Below are 24,825 nucleotides of genomic sequence, written 5' to 3'. Positions count from 1 at the left end.
TCAGGAATGATCTGTTGAGGGAACTGTGGGAGCAAATATCCTCTAAGTATAAGCTGAAGGGATGGCCTTCACATCATCTAGCTGTACAACAAATTCCTATCTAGAACATGTGCATCTGAGAGCATCATCTGAGGCTCCCAGTGTGATGAGTGGAGAGAAGGAAGAGGCAGTTTTCAGACATGGTTCATCATCCTCAATGGGGTAGATTTAAGAGAGAATTAATGGTGCCTGGAATTCTATTGTCTGTACTTTACAGATTACTGCTGGCTGTAGGATGGCCTCTGTTGCAAGTGCCTCTCTAACTTATCTCCAGCATGTAGATGCGTGTATTTTGAGAGAGGCATCCTACCCTAAGTGTATGTTACTCAAAAAGCATGTTTTCTTTCAGAAAAACCTACTGAGGTAACAAAACAGCTGGAGGATAAGACAGCAGCAGCAGGGCAGGACATCAGCCTGAGCCGTGAGCTGTCGAAACCAGATGTGAACATCAGGTGGTACAAGGATGGCAAAGCAATCAGAAAAAGCCAGAAGTACGACTTGCAGCAGGAGGGAACTGGGGCCATTCTGATCATCCATGACTCTACTGCCAAGGACAGCGGGGAGTACACCTGTGAGACAGAGGACTCTGAAACAAAAGCCAGGGTCACTGTGCAAGGTGAGTTGAAAAGCACACTGGGGAAGGCATGTAGAGAAGTCGAGGTAAATATCTGCAGCCTGTGGGTGATGTTTTTCTCTTCTGTTTCCTTGAGCGGGATCAATTCTTAGTTTTCAGAAAATATGGTGGATTAAAATATTTTAGTTAAAATAATCTCTAAACTGAATGATAAATGGCATGAGAAAGCAAAGCTGAGAACTAAGCTCCAGAAGAGAAAACAAAGTCAAGTATGGCATATTTAGAGACAGGTGAAGAACCCTTGAGCGCACTGAGGAGTACTAGCATACTCTGGAATGTCTCTTGGGCTCCCTACAGCACACATACTTGCTCTGGGGCATGTCTGGATGTCTGTAGAGCTAATTGCAGGGCCCTGAGAAACCTCTGGGGCACATTAGGGGGCACTGGTTTCCATGTAAGTGTTTCCAGATTCCCAGAAGTCAACAGGGAAGCCTTTGGAGACCCCTGGGGAAGACTCAGTGGGGCCCTAGAGTGATGTAGCAGCTTGTGTTGGTTGCATCTGCTTGGCAGGGAAGCGATTTCCGTGCTGGGAGCTGACTGACTGGGAGGTGATTCCCTTGGTTTAATTAATTTAATTACCTGGATTATAATTAAATAACACTGTTCAGCGTTCAATCAAGATTATATTTTTCCAAAGTACTGCAGTCGTGCATCTGTAGCAGCTTTCCTAAAATATATCGAGTTTATTCAAAATTCCAGTGATGCTCCTAAAGCACTTGAAGTGCATTTGAGGTGGCGAGTGACAAAACAGCTCTGAGAGAATCATCATCAAATCAGAACATTGGAACGGTAACTAATAGCAGAGATTCTGATAAGAATATTTAAATTTTCAAATTACCTTTTTCTAAAGTTGTATTTCACCAAGTTTCATCAATATGCACACTGAAGAGCTGACTTGCTATGTTTCTTTTTATAAAAAATCATGTGTTACAATTGAGAAAAGAAGGTATAGCATGTAACATCCTCCAAGTAAAGTGCAAAAAACATTTCTTCACAGTTCCAATTAATGTCTTATGTTTTGTTCAGACTCACTAAATGATGTATTTCAGGGTACATCACATGGGAATATAAGAAGACTATTCAGAACAGGAGCTGCAGAGCAAGATGAACAGCATGTGAAGGTAAGGCCGGGAACCAAGGACACAGCTTTTGTGTCACTCAGCCACCTGTGGCAGAGGTCAGGATTTCAGCAGGGATTTCTGCAGACGTTCCTTGAACTCCCCCAGGGTGGGTGACTCCACCACCTCCCTGGGCAGTCCATTCCAGTGCCTGGCCACCCTTTCTGAGAAGTAATATTTCCTAATGTCCAGCCTGAACCTCTCCTGCCGCAGCTTGAAAACATTCCCTCTAGTTCTATCAGTAATGACACGAGAGAAGAGGCCGACCCCCAGCTCACTGCAACCTCCCTTCAGGAAGTTATAGAGAGCAATGAGGTTTCCCCTGAGCCACCTCTTCTCCAGGCTGGACATTCCCATCTCCTGCAGCCTCTCCTCATATGGCCCCATTGTGCTCCAGACCCCTCACCAGCTTTGTTGCCCTTCTTTGAACACGTTCCAATGCCTCAGTTTCTTTTTCTCAGTGAGGGGCCACAAACTGGACACAGAATTAGAGTTGTGGCCTCACCAGTGCTGAGTACAGGGGGACAGTCACCTCTCTGCTCCTGCTGGCGTCACTGTTGCAAAATGTATGTAAGTGTCACATGTGTGACATCCTTCTTGATGGAGTTCTGTGACTGGAGTTCAATGGATTTGAGAGCTGACTTGAAGCCTGTGGGCATCACCCAGGAGTTGGGGTGAGAGGATGAGGCGTAGGAACAGGAACCTCTTTGGTCGTTATTAACTCCCAACTTTTTGGTCAGGAATCTCCGTGTGTTTCTTTATCATGTAAAGAACAGAGTCATTGTGCAGCTTGTGAATGAATTGATTCACGCCTGCTGATTGGTGCTGTTCTCTACAGGGAGCTGCAATGGAAATGGACACTTGTGGTCCACTGTCCAGCCCCCTCCCGTGTTGGATTTTCTGGGCTTTGAGACACGTCTTCCAGATGCACTTTGTGTTATTTCTGATGTATTGACCTGTTGAGCTCCAGCCCCAAAGGAGGACTCAAGTACTACCATTGGGAATGTAGTATTTCTTGCTAAACAGAATTCGTGTGCACCCTTGTCTTTCGTCTGCACAAAGGATCTTGTAATCATCTCTGTCTGTGTTTCTTTTAGAGCCAGAGATGGAGCAGAGAGGAACACAGACTTGGGTGAATCTTCATTCAGGAGCAGGGACACGTCATGCTCATCTGAGGTGTCTGGCTGACAGCAAGAGCAGAGAGGTAAGTTTCATAGGGTTGCGTGCCCATTTTATTTTATTTTTCATTCATGATGCATAGAGGCGTTCCCCAGACAAAGTGAGCATTTCTCAACTGGACTTTCTAGAAATGAGCTAGGCAGTGAAAATGGGTTTGAAGCATTCCTAAGAGCCCCGCAAGAGAATGCTGAGAGTTAATCTGGCACCCTCCTTTGGAAACGTCCGTTGTCTGTCAGCTCTTCAGCTGTGCCCTAACACCTCCCATTGCGCTGCCACACCAGGATAGAATTCCAAGCCCACACTGAGTCCTGGAATGTTGTGGTGCCGTGTTGGAATCAGATGTGACCACGTGGTCTTGGCTCCCCGCCTTGTGGGGGGTCATGGTGGACCAGGCTGTTGGCCGTTGGTGATGTCATAAGCGGCTGGAATGAGGGGAGGAGCGGTGCGTTCTGTGTTCCTTTGTGGGTGAGCTAGTGGTCGGAGTGGTTGGTTGTCTTGTTGGTCTTGTGCCTTTTGTGCAGTTAGTTAGTTAGTTTTGTTAGTTAGTTAGTTTTGTTAGTTAGTTAGTGTTGTTACTTTTGCGTTGTTAGTTAGTTACTGTTGTTAGTTAGTGACTGTTAGTTAGTGCCGTTAGTTAGTTAGTTCCGTTAGTTAGTTAGTGCCTTTAGTTAGTTAGTGCCGTTAGTTAGTTAGTGCCTTTAGTTAGTGGCTTTAGTTAGTATCTTTAGTGCTTTTTCTTCTCACCGTCGTGTGCAGCAGCTTGTAGGTAAGCTGAGCTGACGTGGGATGGATGGGTGGGCAGTGAGGTGTTGAGAACTGCTGGCTGTTTGAGCTCACAGCACCGTATTGCTTACTCTTGACCATCAGACGTAATTTTCCCCTGGTACACACGTTCCAAAGGGGGTATCAGTAAAGTTGGCACCTGTCCCGTGCTTCTTCCATTGTCTTTGCTCAGTAGTGGAAGCATTGTAAAGTTGCTGGGCGGACAGGCATCACGTAGCCTGAGACTCAGCATGTCTTGCAGCAAGTGGGTGGGACAGTTGTGCTGTATGTGTTATTCCATGACTGTCTTAGCCCTGCTCACTGACCTGCTCTTTCTCTCTCCTCTCCTCACCCTCCGCCCACTGCCTCGGTGCAGCTTTTGCTCTCATTTCATCCGAGCAAAGCGACAAGGAACTGCTGCAGATAGCTTGAGGTGATCTCACTGCCAGGTACGTGCCATGTTTTGTCCCCCCGCATGGTTTTGCCGCAGGGTATGCGCGGGTAGCTCTGAAGAAGTCTGTCCATACTGTGCTGTGTGAATAGAGAAAACAGAAGTGTGTTTCTGCTCTGTTCCAGCTGTTCACACTTGCTGTGATGGGTGCTGCGTGCAGTGGGATCAGCCGTGAGCCTGAGTTGGCAGCGACGGAGGTACAGTATGAAGCTCTGGCCGGTCTTTTTTCCCTGTGTTGAGCCATTAGAAGGAGCTGCAGGTGTACTCTCCTGCAGGAAAGAATGGGCCAAAAAGGGCCTGGCCACCTGTCTGTGCCAGTGCCATTGCTGATTAGTCTGGGTAGAGAGAGACGCATCTTTGCATGGCCTGGCAATGCACGCCAGAAAGGGAAATAACTGTGATGAGACGTGCAGCTCCTTCTGAAGTGCTCCTGATAAGGACGGAGCGCATTTGCTGCAGCTTTCTTTGCAGATGTGCTCCTCACCTTGAAATCCTCCTGGTTTGTCCTCAGTGCCCTGACCACGGCCTGTGCTCTGTTTTGCAGGCTGATAACATGCGGGAGCCGCAGCTGGTGCGTGCTATGTCATCTTTAAACGTACCAGCGATTGCGGCAGCCCATGTTATTAGGAGCCACGTCGCCCAGGGGCCGGATGAGCTCTCTCTGGAGGTAAGCAGTTCCAGGCGTTCCTTGTTGTTGTGCACAGAATTAGTATAGAGTGTGAACGCCTCGGGAATACTCTCATATTTTGTGTCGTAGAAGAAGGCTTTTGTTTTAGCTGTGCTGAAGCTGGGATTGATGTTTCAATCTTTTGCAGGTTGGAGACATCGTGTGCATTGTTGATATGCCACCAAAGGAGATGAGCCCCTTTTGGAGAGGCAAGCGTGGCTTTGAGGTAGGCACACATTTTTGACTAGAGAGCACAGCTTCAGTAGAGTCGGGAATCTCCGGTTGGAGCTGCTCTGCCTGCACAGGATGGCTGCTGGATGCAAACAGTTGCCCTGTGTCGGTGTCAGAGGACCTTCCCTTTGGCTCTGGGCTTGGGCTAATGCCCACCTGTCTTTTAGTTCTTATTACAGGTTGGTTTTTTCCCTGGTGAGTGCGTGGAACTCATCAGGGGAAAACTGCCCGAGTCCATCCTACATTCATTGCCAAAGCCAGGTGCGTATTTTACATTTGACAATGCGGGTTAGTAAAATGGGGTCTGAACGTGGCTTTCAGGGGGTTCATTAATGCCCGAGTTGAGCAAGCTTAGAAAGAGAACTGCATTAAGCTCCTTGGGCACCTCCAGGGATGGGGAAAATCCGTTCTTGCGTGTCTTTGTTGGGAACATGCTTTCTGTTGTTACGTGTTCTGTTGAATGTGTTGCACTCGGCCTCGTCCAACCGAGCCAGGGCTGAAATGAACTTGTTTTTTTGTTTTGTTGCGCAGAGCCAAAGAAACGGGGCAAGTTCATCTCCTGCCTTCGTTCCCTGTTGAAGGCCTGCCCCAGGAGAGCGAAGCAGCCTGAGCCTCCAACATTCTCGGGATCCATGTCCCTGCTTGACATCGTTGAGAGGTATTTAGCCAACAGGACTTGAGGGCTGAGCTGTAGGAATGGAAGCATCCTCTGCTGTTTGAAACAGAGCGCTTTTCTAAGCTGTGTTTCAGCAGAAACCAGGCATTGCCAGGAACAGGCAACTATTGGCAAGGGTTCGGTGCAGCTCTTCCCTCACCCTGCACCACGACTGACAGCATGCTCTGTTTTCTCTGCAGAATGAGTTCTCCCAGTAAGAGGGCAGAGTCAGCAGCTTGCAGTTGGCGTTCCTGCTTCTGCCTGGGCAAACCATCCCCTGTGGCCAAATGCCAACTGCAGAGCAGTGCCAGGGAGCCCTCTGAAGCTGAAGTCTTGGTCCTGGCAGGTAAGCATGCAAATCCAGCTTTCAAATCACTGCTTGTCAGCAACACAGGTAGAATTCATGCTTTCAGTGGGCTTGTACATCCTTCTGGCATTCAAGCCTGTGCCTGACATCTTCAGTTGACTCCTGTCTTTCCCAAATGAGTCTCTTGTCAACACAAGAGCTGGACCTGCACGAGGATCACTTTCAAGACAGTGACACTGTTGCTAGAAGCCTATTTGCTTCTGCCCACCATCACTGCATAGCCAAATGTCAAGAACCTGTTTCATGATTCATCTTGTGAAACTTTGACACTAACTGCTGTGCGTCTACTCCTTCCTAGGTGACCCGAGCCCTTGTATATCTCCAAGACGCCAGGCATGTTACGATGCAGCATCCTGTGATTCCATCAATGAAGAACTGTTACTAAGCACAGGATGCTGCAGTTCAGATGAAAGCCTTCCGTATAACATCAGTTATAAAGAGAAGAATGCCATCATCGTTGAAGCTCTCGTTCATCCCATACCTGTTGAAGCTGCTGACCTGAGCCTGCCAGACTCCTCAGGCACCAGCCTGAACCGAGTGCCTTTCGAGGACAGCCCAGCCCAAGCACAGCACGAGTGCCCCGACAGCAGCACAACCATGCAGGCTCAGGTCAGCATTACAGAGGAGAAGCCAAACATCTTGGAGGGGGAGGTAGAATCAGGCCAGGAGTCCCAGGCTCCGGGCAACAGCACGACTTCTGAGACACTCTCGTCAGACAACAGAGAATGAGTCCCATCTTTCCTCCAGACCTCACACCCCCTCCTTTTTCCTATTGAATAAAGGCACGCTCGTGCTCAATCAACGCCTTGACTGAATTCTGAGTTTTCATTCGCAGAGATTGGGATGAGTACAAGAAACAGCAAGACAGCTCAGCTTGCAACGCTCTGGCTATGGGGTGCGTGCAGGGACACTGTAACCATACAGGGAAAGGCTTCCACTGCTTCCTCAAGCTGTAGTCCAGCCCTGCTACTGCTCTGTGGCACAAAGCCCTGAGGGATGTTCCATATTGTTAACCTAAGTGAAGCCAGCTTCATGCACTGTGTTTTGTTGTTGCTGGGTGAGAGGGGGATGCACGTTGGTGAGAAGATGAGCATTGCTGGATCTGCCACGAGTGTCCCTTCTGCCTCTAAGAATATGTCCTAAGTAGGATGTGAACACTGCTGGCACTTCCTCATTGCACGTGCTTGGAGGATCTTCAGTTCTTGCACATTTCAGGATGTCTGACAGTGACTACGAGGAAATTCTCAAGTACTAGGAATTCCATGAAACAGTTGGAACGGGTAAGTGTCATCTTTGTACAGAAACAGCACGCCTAACAGTCTGTCTCACCACTCTAGAATTAATCTGAGAATAGATTAACAGATCTTGTCAGTTCTCTAAGTCAGGTTTCATTTGTATAAATTTGAAATTCGTTTTTTAAACCAGTTGGAAATTGTAATGTTATATTAGAGAAGAAGTCACACTCAACTTTAAGCATCTGTGTTTTGATTTGTAGGTGGTTTTGCCAAGGTAAAACTCGGGCGGCATCTTCTGTCTGGTGAAAAAGTTGCACTAAAAATCATGGAGAAAGTTACTGTAGGGGTAAGCCAAAAGGCATTTAAATATGATAATATCTTCTGTTGGAGTTGTGGAGTTCTCAAGAACACGGGGGCAGGTGGGATGGTACATACGAATGCAGCCTACTGGTCCCATTGCCTTTTGAAAGATGCTGTAGAGCTGGAAAAAGTTTAACAGAGCACCACAAATCTTGTTGCTGGTTGTTCAGAGGGCAGAATTCTCTGGCATTAAAATGGAGGAAGTTATTACATCATTACATTACATTACATTATTGTTACATTATTACAGCAACTTTACCAAAATGCCAATGAAAATGCTGAATGTTTTACTTTTCATTTTTCACAGCTCTGTTTCAGAATTTCTATGGGAGTGATGTCAGTCATTGCTGAGTTGATGTTGAATTGTGTACTGTCCCATATGTGCTTGTTCTGTTCCACAGCAGTCAGATGTGGTACCTGGTATGTCACAGTAGTTAGCGATTTCATCGCTTGCTTTTATGGTCTCTTAAGGATGACTTGCCTCATGCTAAAACAGAAATTGATGCCATGAAGAACTGAAGTCATCAACATGTTTGCCCATTGGATCACGTAAGAGAGACATCAAAAAAATATTTATAGTCATAGAGGTAAGAAATAGTTTCTGCTTTCTGTGCTGTCTTTCTTACTTATCTTTCTCTGATACTCTCTAAATGCATTTTCAGATAACCTTATCTTACAGGGAAGCTGTTTGATTGCATTGTTTCTAAGGACCGCCTTTTGGAAGAGGAAGCTCCAGTCTTTTTTTGACAGACTGTTTCAGCAATTGCTTCTGTTCACAGTCAGGGTTATGCCCAGAGACCTCAAACCAGTGAGCCTGAACTGCAGTCAGTCTTCCATAAATAATAATGAATGTGTTTTTATTTTTCTGTTGGCAGAGAGAGTTACAGTACTCCACTCCATTCCAGTGGATTGCAGGAGAGAACTGAAGGGGGGAGAAGTAACACAAAGTAGAACTCATGGGTTGAGATAGAATTATGTACTGAGATAGAGAAAAGGATAATAGTTATGATGAATGCAAAAGCAATTGCTCACCACCTACCAATCAGTGTCCAGTTAGCCTCCTAGTAGTGGAAGAGATTTACATGAAGTTATACCCCCTTCAAAACTCCTTCCACAATATGTCATATAGTATGGAATATCCTTTGGCCAGTTTAAGTCAGCTGTCCTAGTTCTGTTCCTTCTAACTTCCTTGGGCTCTCAGCTGAGATTGACTGTGGCTCTGTACAACGCTGCCTGGCAGCAACTGTAAGCATCACTGCGCTATCTCCATTGTTTCTCTAGAATGAAAACGTAGTATTATATCAGACACTGAAGAAGATAATTCAGTCCCAGCTGAAACTCAGACAATAACTTGTGCTTAGGATTCTTTCCCTACAGGAAATGTTAGATATTTATTGCTATGTGGTACTGTGTTCTGTAGCTGAGCTGGATTTTGTTATCCTTGAAGAAGTATCTTCCTCTGAAAGGGGAGTAAAACATGATGCTCCTAATGAGCGGAGCAGAGACACAGATCTGATCTGAGTGTTGGTTTCACATTTTTGTGATGCTCTTTGCTGCAGTTTGTATCTCGAGAGAAGCCCTTGTGGTGTCAGTCTGTTGTGTAACCTGCTCTAGTTTTGTGCCTCAAGGAAGAGTGATCCTTTAAACAAATGGTGGCTGTACAGAGGGTATGGGGTGAGATGCATTCCTCTGGCCCCATCCAATGGATTTTCTGTCACAAAGATCATTCTCCCCAGCTTCTCTTCTCTGAGTGGGAGCTTCAGCCCCCTGCACAGGCTGGAGGTCATCCATAGAACTTGCTTCAGAGTTTGTTTCAGGTTGTTATCCTTCCTGGCCAAAAACCAGATACAGTATTGTAGATGTGGTCCAGTGAGTGTTGAAGCAGGAATGACTTGTCCTGGTCTGGTTGTGCTGCTTTTTAATGCAGCTGATGATCTTGTTGTACTTCTTTTCTGTCAGAGCACACTGCTGGCTTGCATTCAGCCTGTGGTCTCTCACCACTTGTCCTCCTAGTCCCCAGGTCCTTTCCAACAGATACAAGCTAGTATTTCCCACCTGGGATATTGGAAGATGGGAACTTGCCAGCAGTCAGTGAAGATCTCTGAGACAGCGAGAGCGAGCGAGCTTTGAGTAGACTGAGAACCACTGTCCACAGCAGGAAATAAGAGAAGAGAAAAGATGTTTCCTTGGGCATTTGGGTGGAAATCATTCCTGACTGCTTTCTCATCCACTGGGAAAATCTGCTGATTGACAATTTGAAGCTGATAGACTTTGGACTCTGTGCAAAGCCAGAGGTAAGAGGATGTGTTAAATCAAATACAATGTGCCCCCAAGTAATGCATGTTTGACCACCGTATGCAACAGGGGCTTGTCCAAACAAACTCCTTAAAATCAAGCTGTTTCTGTGGCTGACATGTCATTGCATCTTGTTTGGATTGGCCTGAACTGTATGAGAGTGGTTAACAGATTGCTCAGAAGCACAGGTAGATAATTTTCTCTAGCTAGACTCCCTGTTTTCATAGTCTAAGCTGTAGATAATCTTGTAGGTATATCACCTGTCTTATGCAAGGGTCTGTAATAGGAGCATGGGGTTGGTGTGCCTAAGGAACCTTCTAAGGAACTGCATGTAGGATGAGATTGTGGATAGAATAAAATGACTTTTGCAGGTGACGTACAAATCCTGTGATTGCATATGCTTGAACTGAATTGTTTCTTGATCTTCAAACTGATTTCCAGAATCCTTTATTAACATGTAAGATGGGTGCTGGTAAGAAAGAATGGGAAGACTGCCTTACTGATTCCAAGAGAATTACTTGTCCTCAAATGATTTTTCCTGGCCAAAGTTAGAGCCTCTCACAGGTAATTGAGACCAACAGGCTGTTGTTGCACAATCAACAGGCACAATCTAGAGGATCAGCTGAGGAAAATAAAGCATCATGCCAAGGGTACTAGATAAGTGAGCAGCTTGAGATCTGCACATTTATGTGATACTCATGGTCTTAGACAATATTTGTTTAGTGAGGTCACATTGAATGAAAACAAAATCTAAGATTAATGAAAATATACAAAGGAGAAGAAGCCTCTGAGGCTTCTGAAGTGTTATGACCAGAAGACATAAACTCTGTTTTTGAAAGAGCAATTTGCTCTGTTAATTATCCATCATTTTTGTGCAGTCTGTTTTGTCAGACTTGTCTTTAGCTTCCAAGTTGTATGTGAAGACTTGTTTGCACTGTAATGCACAATGTACGAAAAATTGAGAGATGAAAATGTGAAGAGTTTTTCTATCTTTGATTTCATGTCTGGAATTTTGGAACCCACTACTTGCAGTTGTTAATCTGTCCAAACTGGTCTGGTTTGCAATGCCCTCATACTTCTTGAAAAGCTCTGCTGTTAAAGGCAGAACAATTCCTACAAGTGCCATGGCCCCACTGTTGTTCTAATTCTTGTTTCTTTGTTTTCCACACGCTGCTTTTCAAGCCTCCTTTTTCTTTACAGTCCAAGTGAGAATTGCACTGTGAGGTGTCTGAACCTTGTTGTGCCTCTACATAAAGAGAACAGCAGCAAAGCCTGACAGGTGACTGTGCTGACAGCTCTCGTAGCCAGTAACACGTAACTGTGCTAAATCCCTTGTGATGGCTTTGATTTAATTTTTGCCAGTGAAATCCTTGTAAAAGGAACTGCAGCAGTGTGATGAGCTAAGGTGAAGATGCTGGTTTTAGTAGTGCTCTAAGCTGAGTGGAAGGGCAATTGAATGAGGGTTATATGCTTTCTGTGGACAATAAGGTTGTGGTGCTGTTGGGGTGGGTCCAGAGGAGGGGCCACTGTGATGATCAGAGGGTTGGAGCAGCTCTCCTATGAGGAAAGGCTGGATTGTGGCTCTGGGCAGCCTGGTCTGGTGGTTGGCGACCCTGCACATAGCAGGGGGTTGGAACTGGATGATCTTTGAGATCCTTTTCAACCCAGGCCATTCTATGGCTGTACAGTTCCATACTGGAACAAATATAAAATGCTAACTATGTAAAACATGGAGTCAGACCTGTGTGATTTGTCCACACCAGGAGGTGATTAGAAAACAATTTTTTAAGCTACAAAGCTGCTTGCTGGAAAGGAAAAGAAAATAAAACTACAAGAAAAAGGGAAAACCTTTCTTCCTGAAAATAGGAAGAATAATGGACCTGACATGAAATTTGGGTGAAGCTGCCTGATTTTATGAAGCTATTCCCATTATTTTCTTGGTGCTGTGTTTCCCAAATGAGTGGTTTCTGGCTGTGCTGCAGCACCAGTCTGCATGTGAACATCAACTCTATTCACCATCTGGGAAGATTAGGACTTCCCTTCTCCCACCAGCACCACTGAATTACAGTTACTCAGTGGTTAAACAAAGGAATCCTTAAAGAAGGGTTTACAGCTGTCGTGTTATCTGAAGTGCTTGGGGCATTCTGATGCTATTAAGCTCTATGTATTAACAAGTTCAAAAAGAAAAGGTAGGCATCTGATTGTTGTGACAGTTTCTAAGTTATTTGGAAAGCTGTACCACCCAACCACTCCTTCTGTTTGATGGAGGTGACAAAGCTCAGTTTAATTTCTGACTGCTGTTTAAATTCTGAAGCTCGAGCTGGTTCCTGGAGAAGAAAAAGCTCGGAAGCTGTCCCTCCTACAAGCAGGCACCTCTGAGCAAAATATGACATCTCGATTTCTGATGGTAAGGTCAGGAGATCTGATTCCAGCGTCTAGCTTTCGGCTTCATGCTATGTTAGTGGGACCTTTGGCATCTAGCACTGACCAACAGCAACTGACAGGCTGGTAACAGTGCACCCCAAAACAGTTATGTGTCTATTTATGTTATGAGGGAAAATTGCATTGCATTGAGATTTCCTATTTTTACACTTTGCAGATCTAACTCGCTGCTGGAAGAATCCTGTACGCCTTGTTCACACCATTTTCAATGAGCTGGATGAGTCTGTTGTTGGCATTTTAATACCATTGACCAGGCAGGCAATATGTATGGAGTATTTGGCTCTCTCTACAGTCATGAATGTTTGAGTATCTTCAACATGTGGCTCATTGCTTCCATTTCAGGCTGCCCAGAGAAGCTGTGGGTGCCTGTCCTTGGTGTTGAAGGCGAGGTTGGATGGGTGATGGGCAGCCTGAGCTGGTTAGTGGGCAGCCAGCCCATGGCAGGGTGTTTAGAACTTAATGATCTTGAAGGTTTCTTCCAACCCAAGCCCTCCCGTGATCCTATGATTCTGTGATTTCATTCAGGTTTATTAAGATGAGATGAGTTCTCCTAAATGCGCTGTTCTCCATATGATTATAATTGGAGTCTAGATGGATGACTTAAACCAGACTCCAAACTTTTTGATGGCCAAAATGAAATGAAATCAATCCTTTACTGTGTCAGTAGTCTGTAACTAGAGCCCATCAGGTAACTCCCAGCCTCCTGCCTGTATCAGTGGCTGCACACAGTGAAAAAGTCTGATGGGATTTTAACCTCTAAAATGTTCCAAAGCAACCAGAGGGTGAATATATTCACTATGCAAATACCTGCAGGAATAAGCTTGTCATGTATGTCCTCAGGTACCACAGTAGTTAATGGTGGGACTCAGTAGGTCATGCTGAAAGTTGAGTCTGCTGATCTTGAAGGTCTTTTCCAGCCTACATGACCTTATGCTAATATTTCTGTATTTCTTTCTGTTCAGCTCCCAGAAAACCTCCCACCCAGCCCCCAACTGACCCCGTGGTGAAAAATAAAACAGAAACCTCAGTGACGCTGGCATGGTCCCCTCCGAAGATGCACCGCCCCATTCCAATCGATGGCTACATTGTGGAACCCAATAAACTAACTGGCTTCACCTGGGTGAGGTGCCACGAGTCTCATGTCCCCGTCCCAGAGTTCACAGTGAGCAATCTGTCTGAAGAGGCTGATGATCAGTTCCGAGTGTCTGCAGTCAATGCGCATGGACAGAGCCCGTCTCTGGAATTCCCAGGGAGCGTGCACCTTGGTAAGCACAAAAACCCCAATGGAAATGGGTCAGTGTGAGCTGAGCAGCTGTGTTGGTTCCCTAAAGATGTTTCCTTTGACTTTAAGGATAGTAGTGCATTAACACACCAAAGGCTTTCCTTTATTACTAGTTCTCCTATCAACCTCCAGCTACCACTAAAGTGATACAAGTTCTGTTTCTGTGACAGAGACATGAATATCCTTATCTTTTGATATCACACATGTGCAAGAGGCAGAACTTTCTGTAACAGATCTTAAGCATAGAAGTGCTTCTTCCAGCACTCATGCAAAGGGTGAAGTAGAAATGTACCTATGATTTAATCTTCCATCTCTAAATGAGATACCAGACTTGCATCTAAAGAGCATTAAGACATCCATGTTGTTCTTCCTCAGAACCAGTCCTGGCTGTGAAATCCCCCCTAACAGCTGGTGAAGCTGTACCTGGAGGGGATGCCATGTTTACTACTGATCTTACAACAATGTGTTGCAGCACTTGGTACCTCAGTGGTAAAGTCTTACAGGAAAGCGAGACCTGCATCATCAAGAGAACCCAAACTACTCACAGCCTAATCATAAAGAACATCACCAAGAATGATGGTGGAGCAGAAGTGAAATTTGTTGCCGAAAATGTTGATGTCAGCAGCAAGATGAGAGTGAGAGGTATTTGCTTTGATTCTTCTCCTTTCCTCTTACAGTCAAGGCATAGTTGCTGTGATCTGATGATTAGAACTGGGGCTGCAGGCATTCACTGCCTGTACCAAATACCTGAAATTGCATCCCATGGACTGATGTGAGTCCTGGTAATGACCTAAACATGATAGCACTGAGTGTAGGGTAAGCCAGTCTACCCAGCTGCTTGGTATCTGAACCAGATTGCTTCATGCCAGCTGATGAATGTCTGCAGTTCACAGCTCTTGGCCAGTGCATTCAGTCACCAGGTTTACCACTGCATCACCATAGAGCAGTACTTTCAGCTCCAGGTTCAGACAGCCTTTCTGATTGCACTGGAATAGTTTAGAAGTAGGGGAGCAATCATTCCAATAATATCTCTATCAATCAGCTTAGCATGACAAAATAGAACAAATAAACATTCATGATGGGAGGACCTGTTTGTCATTGGGTGGAAACCTCTGCAGAAGCATGTTTAGAGCATTCTTAATCAGTAGAAGGAGATGTTTGGTTGATTTTTACTTAGTAAATCCGGCAAGAAGACCAAATGAAATATCTTGAATTGCTCAGCACTGACACAATGATGAGTGCAGGAACAGAAGGTGATACTTTTTCAGAGATGTTGCAGCAAACATTGACCACGTTAGCCTGATATCAATTGAACTAACGAGGCCTTTGCTCCTGACAGGTGCTGCAGTGAGATTTACCAATAAGAGCAAAGATGTAGAAAAGATCTCCGCTCGGCTGCGTGAGGAAGCCAAACTGCAAGCTGAGCTTTCAGACACAGGCGCTACTGTGGAGTGGATGAAGGATGGGAAGGAGCTCAAGGCCAGTGAAAAATATGAACTGCACATTGTGGGGAAGAAACACACCCTGAAAATTCACAACGTCTCAATGGATGATGCTGTAAGTTGTCAGTGCATCTGTGAGGGGGATAAAATGCATGAGTTTGCATGATGAGGCTCTTCATCATCTTCTGCTGGCTTGTCACCCTTGTTGATCCATGGAGAAACAAGAAAGGCCTAGAGTAGTGTATGCACTTTGGCATTGGAGAGCTTACTTAATTGCTTCTTCTCATAGAACAAACTCCAGAGAGTCATGGAGACATCTCCAAACAGAATTGAATAATGGGACTAAATTGATGGAGAGCAGAACTTCCTGCCACGGCTTGTCAGCTAGTCTTAATTTTGCTTTTCTTCTCTCTGTCATGTTAGCATAATATTTCATACTGGCAGGTCTGCCCAAAGAATTAAATGAATTAGCTGATGGACGTTTCCATGTGCTTTGCACTGTAATGTGACTATCAAATGAGTAATCAATGCTGTTATTTTAAAATCTGTGTTGGCAAGCTGTAAGCCAAACAGCTGCTGTTGGTAGCTTGGTTACCGCAGAATCAGCTTTCGTGTATCTCATAGATAGGGAAGAGACCCTTAAGGGTCAGCTAGTTGGACTCCCTTGCAATGAACAGGGGCACCGCAGCTCCATCAGGTGCTCTGAGCCCTGTCCATCCTGACTTTGAACATCCTCAGGCTCACAAATCTTATACCTATGCCACACACTCGCAGTATTTCACCATTCAGCATCACCACTTGTATCTTCTCTTGCTGTAAATCAGAGCGAGCTGGTAAATCATCTGCTGTGCGGGTCAGCTGTGTCTCTCCCATGGGCATCACGTGGCTGCTGGGAGGCTCTGAAGAGCTGCAGCCAGAGGTGTGTCACCCGCTGGGCCTCGTGCCCAAAGGAGCCCACAGGAAAGTGTTGTTGCAGTTTGTCATGCACTGCACTGCCATGAGACTTGACGTGCCAGACATCCTCTGACACGTGAGCTCCTGCATCCAGGCAGGACATCTGAGACGTCTCCTTCAGCCTGACGTGGCTGCAGTTTCACACTGGTTTTACTAAGGAAGGAGAAGGCACGTGGATGAAACTCTTTTCCTGCTCTTCCTGGCATTAGCTCATAGTACAAGTAAAGCACTGTCAGGTCAAGCCTGGAGGAGTAATGCTTGTCACTGACCTGTTCCTGTTCAGGGTGGAGCTGGAGGGTAAAATAACACAAGAAATTGTCATTGAAATTCAATATCTGTGAAATTCAGCTGGCTGCATTCACAGAACCTGGCGTTAAGATCTGTTTTCTGGTTTATTTCTTGAGCCTATTTTCCATAACCCAGTCCTCATTTATGAACCGAAGCTCTACTGAAAACCTTTTGCTGTGTATGCTCATGCTGCAGTGCAGCTCTTGTGACCTTTAACAGCACATTCAAGTTCCTCTGATCACAGGATCCTTAAGGTTGATTAAGACCCTCTAGTCCGACTGCTCACCCATCTCCACCAAGATGCTCACCATCAGCTAGCTAAAAACTCAGCAGAGATGATAGATCAAGCACAACACTGGATTTGGGATGGCTAGAGATTCCTAAGATATTGAAGGATTGCTTGCAGGTGGTGTTGGCTCAGGTATTCACCCTGCATCCCACCTCCCGTTCTGTTTGGTTGAGAATCATGCATTCTGCAATTTCACTTTGTAATTCAAAGCCCCTTTCTTTATCTGTTAAAAAACTGATCTAAAACAAGCCGAGAAGACTCCGTTGGAACTGGTGGATGCAGAACAAAGGCATCCCCAAAGGACAAGTTGCACTGTTTGATGAACATTATTGGATGAGAGCTAAGCTAAGATTTAAAAAGTTCTGGGGCTGTCTCTGAGCATCAAATCCAGAGGAAGCCTGCATGATTCCCTGAGAATGGATACCTCCTACTTTGGTGTAGGGTTAAGGGAACACTAGCAGTAACTCCTATCACAAAATGTCACATGGCTCAGACAAAAAAGCCATCAAGAGGGCTTAATTAGGAGCACCAAATGGTCACAAGATGGTCTTAGGGCAGGGAAGTAATCTATCTATGTGATACTGATTGATGCTATTAGTTCTAAACAGCTTGACTCTAGAGGGACTGTTCTTCTTTGGTCACCTAGTTTTACAAGAATAGATGACTCCTGTCTATTACAATTTTTAACTCATTATTTGTTCACTGATGCCATAAATGTGCCTGGCATAGCAATTGGCCTTGGTATATTCAGTGACTGAAAGCAACAGTTGTTGCTCTAAGAAATGCAATGCTAAGCTAGGTCTGCCTGTAGCTGAGAGCCATCAGCTTGCTCCTCAGGCAGGTTCTGTCTGGATGGAATGAAGGGCATGAAATACTGATGTGCTCATCAAACGCTGCTTGTTAGCTTAGAGACAAGGTGTTGAATAGGTTTGTTCATGCATTGCAAACACGTTACTTATCTGCCTTCATTTTAGCTTCAGAAGAACGTGTGCAGAATACAGAATTGATTAAAAGAAATAAGAACTGTCTGCATAGAACTTACTCTTTCCTTACACAGGAGAATCAAGCACACGTTTGTATGTGAGTATCTCCAGAGGTGAAACGCAATCACCCAAATGTAATGAGCAGAGACATTACAATCAGTTCTAACTGTATCTTCATGCTGTGCTGAATAAGCCTGAGTCAGGATGTAAACCACTTTCTCTTTTTTTCTTCAGATGAAGCCATTAATGTTGTCAGCAAGCCCAAAACCACTTCAGAAATATCAGTCAGTCCTTCTGAAGACCTGGAGCTGGTGTGTGAGGTGTCAGCTGCAAGCGGAGCTGTCGTATGGAAGAAAGATGAAACAGAGGTGAAGCAGGACCAGAGGACAACCATCATCTCCAAGGGGACGCACCGCAAGCTCATGGTCAAAAATGTGACCCTGAAAGACCAAGGGAGCTACAGCTGTGAAACAAAAGATGACAAAGCAACATTCCAGGTGAAAGTCAGAGGTGAGAAAATGCTTGGAATCCCAGAGATAAAGGAACGCTTCATTTGGTGTGTCTTGCATTTGGAGGATCAACTGACAGCCTCTCTGGTGCAAAACATTTTGGCTATAGGACTTTCTTGGTCATCTAGTATCATAGCAACACTTTTCTACATGTGATTTACATCCAGGAATGAATTACTGCAACAAAGGGGAGTACAGCTGCGAGGCTGCTGGCTAGAAACTCACCTTCAAGATTCATGTAACTGGTAGGAAACACGTTTTGGTTGATATTCTTTGATTATTCCCTAGTCTGGCTGTGGAAATGTCTGTGTGAACGTGTCCTCTTTATTCTGCCATGAAACTGTTTTGAGAAGGATGAAAAGAAATGCTTACAAACGTGCAGCTAAAATGATTATTTGTTTTTAACAATATTTCATCCAGCTCTTCCCCTACAATTACTTTTATCATCAGCTGTCCATGGATGTCCAACTGTGATTTGTACAATGTGCAACACTGCTCTACCAGTTGATATTTCAACAGTACTATTTACACAGACGTCCTTTTCTGCTCCAAATCCACACCAGCCATGGGAGAGGGAGTAGGTGAGCATCTTCCTCCATTAGCTTGATCTAAATCTGACAGCTTCATCCAATCCAGGGCTTCTCCAAGACCTTTGAAAATTCTGTTACTGTTGAGGAGACAGCAGGCTTCTGGGCTTAGGTTAGAATATGGTGCCCTGTTGATGGGTCCTGAGAGTGTCCAAGCCTTACATGGAGAAAACCATCACTGCTCTTAAGATGTTTTGCAAGCAGGTGAAACTTGATTGAAGTGTGGCAGTGATGCTTTCTGAGATCTCTGGCCCCTAGTTTTTCTAGGCTTTTTGTTTGCCTCTTAAGATACAGTGAGCTGCTCTTAATTGTGGCTGTGTCCTTTGCCACGAGCATACCTCTGAGCACACAGTTATTTTGAGCTCCTCTTCTTCCAGTGGCTCGGATGAGCAATTCTGAGAGATATGCAGAATGGGGATGGCTGTGCTGCTGCTTCCTTTTCTGTCTTAGCTGTGGTTTTCCCTTGCAGGGCACAGTTCTCTGCCTGGGCCCAAGTCTGTGTGGGTCTCTCCATCCACAAAGCTGCTCACAGTGCAGGCGGCACAGGCTGAGAGGAGAGGCCAGAGCAGCTCTCCTGTTGCAACACGGAGCAGCAAGATACAAGTGGAGGAAGGGCCTGCAGCTGTACTGAGGAACTTCAACGCAATCATTGATTTTCCATCTGAAAGATAAAGAAAGAGGAATTCCCTTTCCAGCCCCTATCATCATTGTTCGGATGATTTTTATTGGTTTATTTTTTGTCCATTATATCTTTGAGGATTCAACTAACACACAGTTGCCCTATGGCCTCAGTGGAGCCACACAAGGTGCCTTTCCTTCCTGGTTGGGCAGGCAGTCACAAGATGCAGAAAGCCATGCTGGCATCTATCCTGTTCTGTGCTGGCTGTACATGGAAATCTTGGGGTTTTCCAGATTTCAGGGCCATGTGCCTGAAACCAATTGCGCTTCTCCTGTAAGCAGAGCTGTTGGTCAGACTTGCTGGCACTAGAAATTAAAGGTGGCAGTGAGCTGAGGCCGAGGAGGTGTTAACGTAAGAGTCAGGGATGCTTTTGAGCTTCCCTTATAACTGTACGGTTCCTCAGAAAGCAGTTACGCCTGCCAGCTCCTTTCCTGTCCGGCTGTGGAGCCTTTGCTCACATGCTCCGAATCTTGCTTGAAATCATTGAGAGGAATGTAGCCAGCAGGACTTGAGGGCTGAGCTGTAGGAATGGAAGCATCCTCTGCTGTTTGAAACAGAGGGTGTTTCTAAGCTGTGTTTCAGCAGAAAGCAGGCAGTGGCGGGAACAGGCAACTATTGGCAAGGGCTCAATGCAGCTCTTCCCTCACCCTGCACCACGACTGACAGCATGCTCTATTTTCTCTCCAGACCAAGTTCTTCCAGAAAGAAAAAGGAATCACCAGCTGGCAGTTGGCGTTCCTGCTTCTGCCTGGGCAAACCATCCCCTGTGGCCAAATGCCAACTGCAGAGCAGTGCCAGGGAGCCCTCTGAAGTAGAAGTCTTGGTCCTGGCAGGTAAGGGTGCAAATCCAGCTTTCAAAACACTGCTTGTCAGCAACACAGGTAGAATTCATGCTTTCAGTGGGCTTGTACCTCCTTCTGGCATTCAAGCCTGTGCCTGACATCTTCAGTTGACTCCTGTCTTTCCCAGATGAGTCTCGCAAGCTGCTTGAAACCTGCTTGACAGGCAGCACCAAGCCTTTGCCTCCTTGGACAGTGAAAGTTTGACGCTAAATGCTGTGTATCTACTCTTTCCAGGTGAATCGATCCCTTGCCAATACATGAACCCACCAGCAATTTGCAATGATGCACGTTGTGCTTCCATCAATGGAGTGCAGTTAGGATGCATGAGTCACTGCAGTTCCAAGGACAGCCTTCCACGTGACAGCAATGATGGAGAGAAGGATGTTTGACCTATTCAGTTTTGGGCCCCTCCCTGCAAGAAAACCTTACGTTTCTGGAACGTCTTCAGCTACGAAGGTAGTGAGGGGTCTGGAGCACAAACCTTACGAGGAGCTGCTGAGGGAACTAGGATTGTTCAGCTTGGAAAAGAGCAGGCTCAGGGGAGACCTTATAACTCTCTATAACGTCCTGAAGGGAGGTTGTAGTGAGCTGGGGTTTGGCCTCTTCTCTCGTGTGATCAGTTATAGATCTAGAGGGAATGGTTTTAAGCTGTGCCAGGAAAGATTCAGGCTGGACATTAGGAAATATTACTTCCCCTAAAGGGTATTCAGGCATTGGATAGCACTGCCCAGGGAGGTGGTGGAGTCACCGACCATGGGAGTGCTCAAGAAACGTTTGGATGTTGTGTTGAGAGGTATGATTTATCCGGGAAGTATTGGTAATGGTTGGACCAGATGATTTTGTAGGTCTTCTCCAACCTTGATAATTCTGTGATTCTGAGCTGAGAAACTTTTCTTGCTCAAGTCCAGCTTCCAAGCTTAACCACCTACAATGAAGTTGATGTCGTTTTTCTGGTAGCCCTCAAGACAGTGTCCGCATTTACCCAAAATCAGGAGGTAACCAGCTGCAGTGAAGTGAGCAATTTCAGTGCCTATTTCTGATGGTGGCAATGAGTTCAGAGGTCACACTTAATTGACGGTGCCTGTTTCCATTCTGACAAAGGATGTAGTTGCAGCTGACTTCCCGAGGCTGCCATACGTGGTGGTGACGCAGCCTTGGGCTTCTGCGTTTGCATGACTCCCACCTTTCCTTTCTGTGTCTTGCAGGTCAGCTGGTGCTGGAAGCGGCCGGTATCTGAGTAGGAATGAAGGTGAGTGCAGGAGCAGCTGCTGAGGGGAGGAAGGAAGTCCATGCTAATGAGCTCTGAAGCATCTGCAGGTCCAGTACGAAAGGAGGCAGCAGTGATGCAGGGGGCTCCCCAGCAAGAAGCTGTCTGATCCAAATGCTTGCTGAGAGTTTGGAAGCCCAAGCCCTTATGGTCTCTGTAAGGGTGGCTAGTAAAAAGATGTTAACCAAGATGGTGGTAAATAGTCAAAGATTATTAGCAAAGGAAAACTCACCAATGTTGGTGCCTTGACCAGAAAGCTGAGGCAGTCTCAACTGGGGAGCAGTCTCCAAGAGATTCTGCCTTAGTCGTGGTCAGCCTTTAAATGAGGTGAGGTCTCAGAAGAGGTGCAGTCGAGGTCCACCCCTTCTGGGAGCACAGCTCCATTACTCTCACCTGTGCTCCCGCAGCTGGCCCAACACTTGCCTCAGCTGATTAATCAGAGGTTCAAGCTGTGATTTCCCATACAGTCTCTAAGCTGAAGACAGCATCTCCTTGATCTGATGGTGGTGTGCCTGAGTGAGGGAGTGATCCAAGCTGGATGCAAAAGAGTCATCTTAATTTCTCTCCTATTTTACTTCAGATGACACCTATTGGGTGTTGGTTTCTTAAAATTTGGATCTAGGAGGTGGCCTCTCCCTTTGCTTCTGGTGAAAGCTGCAGCAGGAGTAGAAGACAAAGAGGTTTTCTTGGTGGCAGCAACACCAATTATTTGATTCAAATGTAGAACTGTGATGAAGATGGTGAAGAACAGATCCGCCTCAAAGACATGCTTGATCACATAAGGAATGAGCATGTGATCCAAGACAGTCAGCGTGGCTTTAGCAGGGGAAGGCCATGCCTAACCAATCTGGTGCTCTTCTATGATGGAGTGACGGCATTTGTGGACAAAAGGAAGGAAACTGATGTCATTGACCTGGACTTGAGCAAGATCTTTGACATGGCCCTCCACCACATCCTTATCTCTAAACTGGAGGGATGTGGATTTGACAGGTGGACCACCAGGTGGGTAAGGGATTGGTTGAAAGGCCACAGACAGAGGGTGGTGATTCATGGTTCTATGTCCAGGTGGAGGCCAATAACAAGTGGTGTCATCCAGGAGTCTGTCTTGGGACCAGTGCTTTTTTACATGGTTATCAGTGACACCAGTGATGCAATGGAGTGCACCCTCTGCTGTTTGCTGAGTGGTGGGGCTGATGCAGTGGAAGGAAGGGATGCCATTCAGAGGGAGCTCAACCGAGAGGTTGGCCTAGGTGAATCTAATGAGGTTCAAGACAGCAAAGTGCAAGGTTTTGCACTTGGGCTGGAGGAATCCCAGGCATCTGTACAGCCTGGGAGGAGCAGTCCTTAAGAAAAGCCCTGCAGAGAAGGACCTGGGGGTCCTGGTGGATGAAAAACAGAACGTGAGCCATCAGCGTGCTCTTGCAGCTCAGAGAGCAAATGGTCCCCTGGGCTCCATCAGAAGAGGGGATGGCCAGCAGGGACAGGGAGGCGATTGATCTTCATGATCCTTGAGGTCCCTTCCAGCCCAGGCCATTCTATGATTCTGTGATTACACTCGCTGTCAGAAATAACGGCAGCTGTACAGAAGCTTGTTTTTTCTTTCTTTTTCTGGCTTTGAAGGAGAAGGGGTGGAGCAAGGGGAGACCCACTGGTCATTTGTCACCTCATGAACAGGATGGATTCTGCATTGACTGTGAAAAACCTGGGCTAGTAGCATGGGCATGTTTCAGGCTGGACTCTTCTTTGGCTGCTTGGTTTCCTTTTGGCTACAGGGAGACAGCTGTCTAAAGGTGTGTTTTCAAACCCACTCTCCAAAACCATGTTTCATTGTTGCAGGTGGTTCAGTGAGCTCTTGCAGTGCAGATGCTGTAGTTTGCTGTAGAATCTGAATGGTTTCTGTTCCTAGGGGAGGACTGGGAGGAGGTAGTGAGAAGAGAATTCAATGCCTAAGGGGAGGGGAGATCGGGGATTGGTGGGAGAGGGAGCCAATGGGAGGGAGAGAGGAGTTGGGCGCAGGGTGATGGTAACACCACTTTGTGATGTCATAATGCCCCTTTGTGACGTCATAATGCTTCTTTGTGATGTCATAATGCCCTTTGTGATGTCATAATGCTCCTTTCTGACATCACGATGCCCCTTTCTGACGTCACGATGCCCCTTTGTGATGTCATAATGCCTCTTTGTGACGTCATAACAATCCTTTGTGACGTCATGATGCCCCTTTGTGATGTCATAATGCCCTTTGTGACGTCATAATGCTTATTTGTGATGTCATAATGCCCCTTTTTGACATTATAGTGCCCCTTTGTGACATCATAATGCTTATTTGTGACGTCATAATGCCCATTTGTGACATCATATCACCCCTTTGTGATGTCATACTGCCCCATATGAAGTCCAGGCAGAGTCAAAACTTATGGACCTGCACGAGGATCACTTTCAAGACAGTGGCTCTGTTGCTTCAAGCTTATTTGCTTCTTCCTGCCGCCACTCTATTACCAAGTATCAACAACCTCTTGCATGATTCAACTTGCAAACGTTTGACACTAACCCTTGTGTTTCTGTGCCTTCCTAGGTAATTCGAGCCCTTGTCAACCCCAAAGATCCAAACCAAGTAGTGATGTGCAGTGTGTTTCCATCAATGGAGAGTTCTTATTAAGCACAAATCGCTGCAATTCGGATGACAGCCTTCCATATGGTAACAGACACCACAGTCACCTGCCTGGATTGTGACCCAGCGCCTTTGCAGTGCTGCCCATCCCAAGCACAGCCCGAGTGCCCCAACAGCAGCACCACCATGCAGGAGCAGGTCAGCATCAGTGAGGTGAAGCTGAGCATCTTAGATGGGGACTTAGAGTCAGGCTGCCAGTCCCAGGCACCAGGCAGCAGCACCAGCTCTGAGCCACTCTCATCTTGACAAGAGGAGTCCCATCTTCACCCTTGACCTCTCAAGCCCTCCTGTCTTTTATTGAATAAAGTCACTCTCATGCTCAATCATCGCCTTGGCTGCATTCCGAGTCTTCATTCACAGGGATTGGGATGAATGCAACAAACAGCAAGGCAGCTCAGCTTGCAATGCTATGGCTGTGGGGTTCGTGCAGGCAGAGCTCTGGGTTCCCATTTTGCCAGGCTTTGGGATGTCAGCAGCAAGATCTCTACCATTTTGTATGGCAGCAAATAATCTCTAGCATCCAGGTTGCTGCTCATGATAATCCCAGTCTTCCTGGCTGTCGCTTTGTGATACCTTTCAAAGCCTTTTGATACTCTT

General features: G+C 46.1%; 3 long non-coding RNA genes across 3 annotated transcripts; all 3 read left to right on the top strand.

Moving 5' to 3' along the window:
• The first annotated feature begins 8,401 nt into the window (after nucleotides 1-8,401).
• Nucleotides 8,402-14,355, top strand: LOC146753194 (uncharacterized). The gene is made up of 3 exons (XR_014940163.1): nucleotides 8,402-10,557; nucleotides 12,593-13,700; nucleotides 14,190-14,355. It is a non-coding gene; the product is annotated as an uncharacterized LOC146753194 (long non-coding RNA).
• Nucleotides 14,356-15,056: 701 nt separating this feature from the next.
• LOC146753193 (uncharacterized) lies at nucleotides 15,057-20,272 on the top strand. The gene is made up of 6 exons (XR_014940162.1): nucleotides 15,057-15,274; nucleotides 17,908-18,183; nucleotides 18,350-18,427; nucleotides 18,633-18,763; nucleotides 19,239-19,575; nucleotides 20,136-20,272. It is a non-coding gene; the product is annotated as an uncharacterized LOC146753193 (long non-coding RNA).
• A 1,849-nt stretch (nucleotides 20,273-22,121) lies between these two features.
• Nucleotides 22,122-24,531, top strand: LOC146753192 (uncharacterized). Its single transcript, XR_014940161.1, has 3 exons — nucleotides 22,122-22,559; nucleotides 23,178-23,347; nucleotides 24,133-24,531. It is a non-coding gene; the product is annotated as an uncharacterized LOC146753192 (long non-coding RNA).
• Nucleotides 24,532-24,825: the final 294 nt, after the last annotated feature.

This window comes from Coturnix japonica, unplaced genomic scaffold (assembly GCF_054131305.1).
Source record: "Coturnix japonica strain WE unplaced genomic scaffold, WE-NBRP24 Scf039, whole genome shotgun sequence".
Classification (NCBI taxonomy): Eukaryota; Metazoa; Chordata; class Aves; order Galliformes; family Phasianidae; genus Coturnix; species Coturnix japonica.
The sequence above is the reverse complement of the archived record's forward strand: the minus strand, read 5'-3'. Positions and strand labels throughout refer to the sequence as shown.